Genomic DNA, 9,346 nt, shown 5'->3' with positions numbered 1-9,346 from the left:
GACAGGTCTCTACCAGAGACGTATACGGCGTCTCTACGTCACTCCTCTTCAGTCCAGATATGGTCACTTCCTGTTCACTGGTTGCAAAAAACAAGATGGTGGCGGCGAAATTGCTGAACTGGAGGCTTCAAAACATCCACAAACCAACGAGGTCACGATGACTATGTCCACTTCTTATTAACCGTCTGTGGTAACGACTCACTTTAGGAGCCTCAAGTGGCCGTTTGTGGAACTGCAGGCTGCAGCGCTTCAACAGAGAAATGAAAAACAACTTCAGTCATATTTCATTTTTCTCTCTGTTTGTCTGCAGAACGTTCAAGAGTTTCTACTTGAGAGTCACGGACCAACAAAGAGCTACAGGTAGTGTGTGTGTGTGTGTGTGTCTTTACCTTATGAGGTCCTATGTGCAGTGTAATCATGTGTGTTTGTGCTGCTCTATGAGACAGTGTGTCCATGTGTGTGTGTTTGATTGTCTGACCCCGACACCACCGCTTAGGTCACATAATGAGAAGAGATCCTGCAGAGAGCAGAGGCCATTAACCAGTTTACACACCCACACACACGCACACTCTCACACACACACACACTCAGTGGTCCAGCTTGGCCCACTTCAGCCCAGGTGGGACAGCAGTTAGCTGCTGTTAATGCCCCCCCCCCGCAGCCTGCAGCGGAGTTATGAAACGTCTCAACCTGAGGTGTCTGTGTGAGGTCACTGCAGACACCACCGAAGAAAAAGGAGAAGAAGAGGAAGAGGATGATGTCCTTCCTTGATTCTATAAGTCTTTTCTTCATTCCAACGCTTCCTTCCTTCCTCATTCTCTCATGTCCCGTTTTCTTCAATGTCTTCTTTCTTTCCATGATTTTCTGTGCATCCTTCTTTACTTTATTGCTCATTTTCTGTCCTTCCTTCCTTCCTTCCTTATTCTGTTCATTTTGTCCTTTTAGTCTTTGTTTCCTTCCTCGCACATTTCTTTCCTTCTTTCCTTTGTTTCTTTTTTGCTCCCTTCTTTAACTCTCTTCCTTTCCTCCCTCCTCTTTCCTCATATGATTAAATTACTTCCCCTTTTCATTCCTTACACCTTTCCTTTCTCTCTCATTAATCTTTTCTTCTTTCCTTCTGTCCTTCCTCCATTCCTCAAACCTTTCATTTGTTTCCTTCCTTCCTCCAGCAGCCTCTCCTCTCATCCTTCCTTCCTTCCCTCCCTGTTGTTCCTTTCGTTAATCTCGCCTCCATTATATTCTGCTGCTGTATCGAGTTCTAACCCGGCTCTCAGTGAACCATAACATGGATTTATCAGCGCCTTCTGCTCGCTTATGTAAGTCTCATTCAGTGAATCAGGTCCATTGGTCATGTTATTAAGCCACCCAGCCGTGACACCTCCTGCCTGCTCCCCTCTACCAGTCAGTCCAGGTCAGTGGGACACCTCCTCATCATAACAAGAACGGTCGGGTTCTTCTTCGTGCTCTCTTCTACTCTATTCTGTTTCTAGGTCACTCGTAACAGTAAATGTAGGTTTTCCACTGGTTCAGTTCGAGGAGTCTTACCACTCTTATCACAGTCACGAGTCACTCAACATGCTAATAAAGAGCTTCATGGAAAGAACACATTCAGTTTTATATTTATAACAGTAGAGGAGGAGCAGCGGATTTAACTGGAGGTAACTAGTTCAGCAGCTGTGAGGAGACGTTCGCAGACACAAATAATAAAATATAAAATCTTTGGAACGATCCGAGTGTTTCCTGAAGAGCAACCATGGCGATGTGGTCACTTCAGCAGCTTTAGAAGGTGTTTTAGCTCAATCAGTGAACAGCTGGAGGTGTGAGTTTAACTATCAGGATGTAACAAACCGACGTCATCGAGCAGCGTCTCATTTAAAGCTCCAAACCTCTAAAGCGACCCAAGAGGCTCTAATGAACGGCAGCTACCGGCTCCTCAAAGCCCTCAGCGTCTGTGTTCGTACATCAAAACTAGTTTGGACGCGAAGACATCAATCAGCCAATCACGAGGTTAATGAAGGCAGTGGAAGGCCTTTATTGTGAAACTACATTCTGCAATGCTAGTGAGGAGAGCTAATGAACGCTTTATAGATTTATACATTCTCCAGCAGAGGAGAGACAGTTTGGTACCCGTAGAAAATGAATGAATGTGAAGGCCTCGAGGCCACATCCCTGAACATGGTCCTCATGGAGGTCCATGAACTCTCCCTTGGACCTCCATGACGAATTGTTCTATAGCTGTTTGCGGTCATGGTGGTCCGTCACTGTTGACTCATCCTTCCCTTTGTTTTGCAGCTCCGGAGACGTTAAAGTCGGATCGTCGTCACAAGGCCTCGCTCACCGCTACAAGAAGAGTCCCTGGACGGGGTCCACGCTCGCCCAGGAGGCCAAGGAACTCACAAGGACTGTCAGAGCCATCCTGGAGGTGGACTGTAAGTGATCTCTGCTCGCCTCCACGCATGCAGGTCTGCACCTCCTCCTCCTCCTCCATGTTTCTGCGCTGCCCTGCATGCGACTCCCCGCCGGACTGAGCTCAAACCAAAGTGATCCCGCCGACCTGCTGCCGTGCGTTAACTGTCCTCCCCGTTGCAGTTCTGACCTTCTAGAGGATCCGACCCTGAGACGTCTGCAGGACCTCAGCAGCCAACCGTCAACCCAAACTCTCTCCTCCCTGACAGCTCCTCGTCTCCTCACTACCTGCTAGCAATGGACTCTTGTCTTAATGAAGCACAGTTATCACTGCACATTTTCTCAACAGTCACAACCCACTGAACACAGGTTCTATTCCAGTGTTTTAACCTGAATGATATGCAAAAGAAATTTGGTGCAATCATTGTTCAAGTTCAAATTCATAATTAGCTTTTTAGCATTAAGATGTTTTAATAGACGCTGGTTTTCTCTGTAAACAATGCTCGAAGTGATCGGTTCATCTTTGGACGTCGACAGGTGACCACACTGGAAGGAGACCGTTGTTAAGTTGACGGACTACATGAATGTTTTGAACGTTGGTCACTTTATTTATTATGTGAGAGAATCAGCATCAAACACCGTCTCCAGAGAGTCCTCAATAGAGGACGCTATCGTGGGCTGTTGTGGTTCGAGGACAGTCTTGAGACAGAAGTCGATGTTCTGAATCCATCTTTTAAATAAACTGTATGAGCTTATTGGCCCACATGCATCAGAGCTAACGAGCTAACCGAACCAGACGTGTAGATTAAATCTTCTGTCCGTCAGCATTAAATGTCACGTCTCAGCCTGTCGGGTAAGATGATCATCAGAGATGCACCGGTTGCAATTTTTCTTGGCCGTTTTCAGATTTTCTTAAAAGTTTGATCTGCCGATTCGGATTTTCTCTCCAAGAACTAAAATTGACAGCGAGGCTCCAGATGAACTCTTTTCTCCACCGTCAAGAAAAAAACGATTTTCAAGCAACTTTATTTATTGAAGCTTCTCTTCAAAAACTACATGTAACAAGATCAAATTCACATCACGATAAAGTTATAATTTATCAAGTCAATGCAACATCCGCTAGCGTTAGCTGTTAGCCGTTTGGAACCGTTGCTCCAGTTCTTTTTTAAGAAAGTTCCTTCCAGTTTTCTGGACTTGCAGTTGTGACAAATTGTGAGCTTTATGTCTTCTTCACACCGCCGACGTGTTGTGATTGTTTGTGACGTTGCTGTGCCAACATACTGTATAACCATAATGCGGTACATGTGTTTCAATTTTAACGGCAAAAAATATGAAAAAGGTCACGAACTATCAGCTGAAAATGGTTTTGATTGGCGGCCGATCAATCGGTGCATCTCTAATTATCGGATCAGCTACTTAAGGCTAAAAGTGTTAGCATTCATCAGAAACACAGACATGGCGCCATAACACCCGTCAGATGTGTGGGTAAAGTGAGCGATAGATGAAACTCTCCAACGTTGATGTAGTTCTTTAGATTTACCCGACCTCTGTCGAGCTTCAACAGATACCTTCATTCAGCAATGTAACGCATCACAACATCATCTGGTTGCTATTTACTGTAGCTAAAACCTGTCTCACTACTCTCTAATGTTTATCTATTGGCTTTGTGTTTGAGTGGCTGAATGCTCGTGTTTGTGCGTTAGATTAGCCAACAGAACAAAGACTGGTAGCATCATCAAGCAGTAAGAGAAGAGAAATCCTAAAAACCTCACGGGAACACCAAAAAACACGAGGTCAGCAAGGATGAAGGCAGACAATAAAGGAACCACGGCGTTCATATTGGAATGCAGCCGTCGCGGTCTGACAGCTCAAGCCTGATTGGACGCTTTAGACGCTTTCATCGTGTTTGGAGTTAGTTGCTGTTTGTCCTTTATTCTCTTTTCTGAGTAAATATTCTGAAACAAACTTTTCATGAGTTCTTCTTTGGAAAGTGGAGCAGCAGTTTGAAGCTAAAACATTATTTCAGATTATTGAGTCCTAATAGATGATCAGGGCTGTGAAAGTTTAATTTAGTCCACAACTTCTTCTCCACACTATTAAAATCATTAAAGACATTCAGTATACCTCCAGTGACTAGCGTAGCATAGCAATGATAGTCAATGCTGTGCATTGGTTAGCATTAGCAACGTACTCTGCTAGCATTGGCTAGAATTGGCTAGCATTGGCTAGCAGAGTAAGTCAGGTCGGCCTCGGACTTTGAGGTTTCCTCAGCAAATATACAGAGCCGATGTATTTCAGGGGGCCAAGGAGTCTGGGGCCTCACCAGTAAGTATACAGAGTCAGCACAGAGTTGCTTGGTTCATGAGGGCTGGGACTGTGTGGAGTTCACTGCAAATAAAATCCTCAGAACCTCAACAGCTTCTGAGGGAACAGAGTCACTCACAACTGAAACTCTAATATTTCTGTTCATTTGTTTTCGGATTATATTTTTAAACTCCTATGTTGTCTTCAGCAGGCCGGGTGTGGGTTGTTGTTTTTTGACACAGTCACCTATTCCCCCCCCCCCCCATCAGTGGGAGGACGTGGCAGCAGTTACATAATTAACAGCCGTGATTCAGAATCACAGGCGGCGAGGGGAGACGTCGTCCATCATTCTCAATGTCCCGTTAGAGGTAATGAAGGAGGCGGGAACAAAGCCAAGCCACTGAAAGTAGGTCAGTCTGATCCAGGTCTCACAGCGTGTGTGTGTGTGTGTGTGTGTGTGTGTGTGTGTGTGTGTGTGTGTGTGTGTGTGTGTGTGTGTGTGTGTGTGTGTGTGTGTGTGTGTGTGTGTTCATTACAATCACCTATAAGTCGTTTTCATCACAGCCCTTGTTGCCTGGATACGTGCTCTGCCTTTAACCCGCCAAGCTTGTAACTGAAGAAACCTTTAGTCCCTTCATCCACTGTCAGTTAATATGATCAGCAGGACGTCTCACACACACTCACACGGACTCACCTGATTGATAGGTTGAGACTCACCTGATTGATATCAGGTGAGTCCGGTGAACAGCTGATTTATATCAGGTGAGTCTGGTGAACAGCTGATTGATATCAGGTGAGTCCGGTGAACAGCTGATTGATATCAGGTGAGTCCGGTGACAGCTGATTTATATCAGGTGAGTCCGGTGAACAGCTGATTGATATCAGGTGAGTCTGGTGAACAGCTGATTGATATCAGGTGAGTCCGGTGAACAGCTGATTGATATCAGGTGAGTCTGGTGAACAGCTGATTGATATCAGGTGAGTCTAGTGAACAGCTGATTGATATCAGGTGAGTCCGGTGAACAGCTGATTGATATCGGGTGAGTCCGGTGAACAGCTGATTGATATCAGGTGAGTCCGGTGAACAGCTGATAGAACCACTTGTTAGTTCTCTTAATGCCGTATCACCAGAAGGTCGTACTGAAACTTAAATAAAGAAGAAACGAGTCCATGTGAGAAGAGTCTTGTGCAACAGGAGGAAGTCAAATAATGAAAGATGTTCACATAGATACTGTAGTGTTATACAAGTTCAAATGAATGATTCATAACCTCACCAACAGGTCACTTTAGTGTTCTGGAGCTCTTGATTATACCACATTATCTTCCTCAGCAGTTCAATCAGTTTAGAAACACGTTTTTTTAAACGAGGACCGTCAGATGAAGACTGTCAGAGTTCACAGATGGGTTAGTTTGTCATTATTACCACAGCGAGTATCTTTGAGTCTATTGCCATGACTACTGCAACAGCATAAATTATAGGCGGTGATGCTGGACCCGAAATATCTGAATCATTAAGCTGCAGATCTGCATCAAAACATACGACAGATCTCGAGCAGCCTGGTGGTGTTTAATCTGAACATTATTAATTCTTTGCTTCCTTTAGATTCTGCTCATTATTTTTACTTCTCTTCAGTTCTTCTACTAAACTACCTTCACATAAAACTGAACTGCATTCTCAGTTGTGTTTCGAGGGAAACATATTTTCTCTAGGATTATGGTCGGGGTTTTTAAACACATGGTTATCGCTGTAAGTTGAAACAAAATGAAACAAAAATGTAACAAAAGTTGGTTTGGTTTAGTGAAAATCATTGTTTTGCTTAAACTAAGTATATTTGTTATGTTATTTAAGATACCGACGTAGATTAAAAACAGTCAATATTGACTTCTAGTTTCACGTGGCACACTGACAGCCGTCTCCTGGGTTCAAGTCCTGTGTTTGTTTCACTCAGTCATCAACATGTCCTCAAACAACAGTTTGTGTGATTTCTTACGACAAGTTACTCTTCATTTTTTCTGCCTTTTCCTACAAAAGTCAGCAACACGTTTCAGTTTCTGCTTGTTACAAGAATAGTCTTTTTTTAACTATAGTTAAACAAGAAGCAACTCAGTTAGGTTTAAATAACAAAACTATTTAGTTAGGTTTAGACAACTAAACTACTTAGTTAGGTTGAGACAACAAAGCTACTTAGTTAGGTTGAGACAACAAAGCTACTTAGTTAGGTTGAGACAACTAAACTACTTAGTTAGGTTGAGACAACTAAACTACTTAGTTAGGTTTAGACAACAACACTACTTAGTTAGGTTTAGACAACTAAACTACTTAGTTAGGTTTAGACAACAAAACTACTTAGTTAGGTTTAGACAACTAAACTACTTAGTTAGGTTTAGACAACAACACTACTTAGTTAGGTTTAGACAACTAAACTACTTAGTTAGGTTTAGACAACAACACTACTTAGTTAAGCTTAGTATCAATTTAATGAAATGATGAAGCTAAATCAGGCTGGAAGATGGGAACGGAAGTTCAAGCAGGGAGCCTGTGTGTGTGTGCCTAATGAGTGAGTCAGAGTGTGTATCTGTGCAACAGCATGTGTAATAATAGTGGTAGTAATAAAATCAGGACCACAGTGTAAACATGCTCCAGTACACATTAGTGCAGTAGCTGTATTTAACCAATAATACAACAATAAATACAAACAACATTAACAGACAACTCACAAACTACAGAAGAAACAAAAGAGCAAAATGTGTGAAGCTGTCTAACAAAACCAGAGCATCCATCGTGACCAGAAACCAGATTCTTATTTAAAAATCCAACCAGCCAATTAAGTATGGCAGAAGACTTCATGTGGGATTGAAATACAAGTTTATCTTGAATATCTAAAGTTTTATTTTTGTTATTTTAAACTAGTTGTAATGTCAGTTAGTAGTTGGATTTGTCTAACCCCAGGGCGCTTTATTTTTGTCACAGGAGGTAGAGATTCTTAATATTAAGTGTAAAGGGCTTTAAGTGGTCTAGAAAGGAGCTACATCAATAAATAATCAATTTAGCGTTTATCCACCTGGCTGATTTCTCAGTGATTCAGTTGATTACATAATATTTTGCATGTTGGAGGAAGATGTTTCTCTACAGAACAACAGCAGGTCACACAGAGCTGATGGTGATGTTATCTCAGATCAGAGTGTCACTGAGCGAACACATGGTTTAATATGTAAGTGCTGCAGCACAAAGGAAGCATCTCCAGGGAAACGCACACTCCCACCCACAGACACTGAAGCGTCATCATTCCACTCTGCTGCCAGCTTAACATACAAACTGTCACTACTGGCAGAGTCCTCGTGTCCGCAGGATGCATCTAGAAAGACATTTGTTCAATGTACGTGAGTAAATTCATTGACAGACAGACAGAGACAGGATTTCATCCATGACATGAGATTATAGCGTTCATATTGTGTCCCAACACTGTTCAAATGTCTCAATAATCACACTAGAAGAAGACAATCTACGGAAGAAAAGAAGCCACGTACATGTAATCTCATGAGATGCTCTCATCCAGCATTCACAGCTAAACCTACGGAACATAATGAGCTGAAATTCCTAGTTATCCCACAACAATGTTTGGTATGTAATCCTGAAACTGTTAAACCGAACTAAGTATTTTTGTTGCCTAAAGTGACTCTCAATCAAGTCAGTCATCCTGTGACTGCGGTACAAACCGTGTAGAGCTTCAGCTTTTCCAGCAACTTTACCAGTAAACTGGTCAACACCTGACGGACATGTTTTCACCACCTGACACCTTCCTCTTGTCCCTCTTGGTCTTCTGTCAGTCGCTCAGACCGTCGGGATGAAACCTGGTCCGTGAAATGAATCTTTCAGCTTCACAGTTTAGTCATTCACTGCCACACAAAGCAGCTTCCCGCCTCAGATCAGGTGTCTTTGTTCCAGCGGTGAGAACCACATTGGTGCCCCCGTGTACATGCATGGAGATTACTGTGACGAACGTCAAGAGACGGCTCAGAGGACAAGGTCTAAAGGACAGGGTCTAAAGGAGAGGGTCTAAAGGACAGGGTCTAAAGGAGAGGGTCTAAAGGACAGGGTCTAAAGGACAGGGTCTAAAGGAGAGGGTCTAAAGGACAGGGTCTAAAGGACAGGGTCTAAAGGAGAGGGTCTATAGGAGAGGGTCTATAGGAGAGGGTCTAAAGGAGAGGGTCTGAAGGACAGGGTCTAAAGGAGAGGTTCTACAGACCCTGATGATACTATTCAGGTTTTAGGAGCAGTCTTTGGACATGAATACAACTCATTAAGAATATGTCTCACTTGGGCTTTTTATCGCAGTTTGTGGCCTCTTTCCTGTTTACGACCAGCTCTGTGTGTTGAATACAAACCAACTAGCCAACAGTTGGTAAAGCTGGAGTAGAGATCATAGACTGGTTGTAAGAAGTGGACGTAGTCATCATGACGTCTCTCTTCATGTTTGTGGACGTTTGGAAGCCTCCTGTTCAGCGATTTTGCCGCCACCATCTTGTTTTTTGCAACCAGTGAACAGGAAGTGACCATATGTGGACTGAGGAGGAGTGACGTAGAGACACCGTATACATCTCTGGTAGAGACCTGTCAATCACTGTGTAGCCCCGC

At 43.3% G+C, this 9,346-nt stretch overlaps 1 long non-coding RNA gene across 1 annotated transcript; it reads left to right on the top strand.

The window, feature by feature from the left end:
- The first annotated feature begins 1,166 nt into the window (after nt 1–1,166).
- Nucleotides 1,167–4,371, top strand: LOC116377973 (uncharacterized). The gene is made up of 2 exons (XR_004212261.1): nt 1,167–2,429; nt 2,590–4,371. It is a non-coding gene; the product is annotated as an uncharacterized LOC116377973 (long non-coding RNA).
- The last annotated feature ends 4,975 nt before the right edge of the window (nt 4,372–9,346 follow it).

This window comes from Anarrhichthys ocellatus, unplaced genomic scaffold (assembly GCF_004355925.1).
Source record: "Anarrhichthys ocellatus isolate YVR2014 unplaced genomic scaffold, GSC_Weel_1.0 scaffold1908, whole genome shotgun sequence".
Lineage (NCBI taxonomy): Eukaryota > Metazoa > Chordata > Actinopteri > Perciformes > Anarhichadidae > Anarrhichthys > Anarrhichthys ocellatus.
This window is presented reverse-complemented; position numbering and strand designations above follow the sequence as displayed.